The sequence below is a fragment of the Trachymyrmex septentrionalis genome, unplaced genomic scaffold (assembly GCF_001594115.1).
Source record: "Trachymyrmex septentrionalis isolate Tsep2-gDNA-1 unplaced genomic scaffold, Tsep1.0 scaffold191, whole genome shotgun sequence".
In the NCBI taxonomy this organism is placed as follows: Eukaryota; Metazoa; Arthropoda; class Insecta; order Hymenoptera; family Formicidae; genus Trachymyrmex; species Trachymyrmex septentrionalis.
Window position 1 is genome coordinate 130,688 of NW_017305083.1, and position 1,423 is coordinate 132,110.

A 1,423-nucleotide genomic window follows, 5' to 3' on the forward strand; every position below is an offset into this window, starting at 1 on the left:
TATTATTATTTGCGTAAAATATGCATTTTTCTGTATGTAAAAATATTCGATATGTAATTTATTATGATAGAACCAAAGTAAGCTTCGTTACACAATTGAAAATGTCGCAAACGACATATATCTAGATATTTATCGACAAATTTACACGGAGAAAAAGAAGGAGCAGTAAATCGTTCCGTTTCTCCCTTCGTTGGATAAGTCGAGAGGAATAATTCGAGGGTGCGCGTCTAATTCCGAAGCACGTTATAGATTCTATGGACGCGGACGCAAAAGAGCGCGAGAGATCGATAAATCGAGTGGCATCGCTCGAATGGTAAACAAATGCTGAAAATAAGAAAGGAAATCCTCGTTAAACCTCATTAAAATCAAGACAGTCATGCTCGATGCACCCCTGAATTAATATATACGGCATACGGCGAAGAGGGGCTCTCGCATTCCCATAGCGAGAATCGAAAGCTTCGAAAATTCATGACTCGCTTCCGAGATACACTCCGGTCCACAATGGGCATTCATAATGATGACGTGAAATCATACGTTATCGTATGCTTTGATGAACTATTTGAAGAAATAAAAAGGAAGAAATAAATACCGCGAGTGAAAAGTAATGGGGATCTCTTGTGTGACCTCTTGTGCGAAACTTAATTTTTTAATATTTCGCAATCATAATTGATACGTAATAACTGTAGGATATTACTGCAATTGTGATATCTAAAAAAAGTAATTGATAATAATTTAAATTGATTGATTTCATCGATGCATATCCCGTGCATCATATTTGTACGCATCATTAGTTTTCACGATCGGATAAGAGTCAAGTCGATTCTCAAAGGATATTCCTCAATTTAGTCGGAAGGTTACTCTTTAATGATCGCCGATAGCTAAGATATTAGTGATAGTCTTTGAGAGAACGATCGATATGATACTTGTCGATACCTAACTGAATAGATAATCACAAGTCGCATGTTTCCGGTTTAAACGAAGTTATGATTATATAATGTAATATTACAAGGGAAAGTAGTGAAAAACATATAGCACAGATGTAAAAAACATCGTAAGGGTAAAGAGATAATACGTGAGATCAAGTTTAACGTGACTTAATCTCATATATTATCTCTTTATTCTTACAATTTTTTTCCGTGTTTATATATTATTAATTTAATAAAATTTATAAGGGGAAAATAAATAAAATTAATTTAATTAAGTATAAAGAATTATTATTTTCGGTCGAAGCAAATCTTAATTATTTCATGTGAATTTATATACATTTTTGATTCCACAAACCGCGCTCTGAAATTTTCTTCTTAAAATCAGTTGCAGTATCTGAAAAAATGTATTGATATTTTTATTACTCGTGTGTCTATCTCGATAGAGAGAGAGAGAGAGAGAGAGAGAGAGAGAGAGAGAGAGAGAGAGAGAGAGAGAG

The 1,423-nt window shown here is 33.7% G+C and overlaps 1 protein-coding gene across 1 annotated transcript in view; it reads right to left on the bottom strand.

The window, feature by feature from the left end:
* The window catches only part of LOC108747096 (protein Wnt-1-like), a 52,074-nt gene that overhangs the window by 46,274 nt on the left and 4,377 nt on the right, over positions 1-1,423 (bottom strand). The window lies entirely within an intron of this gene.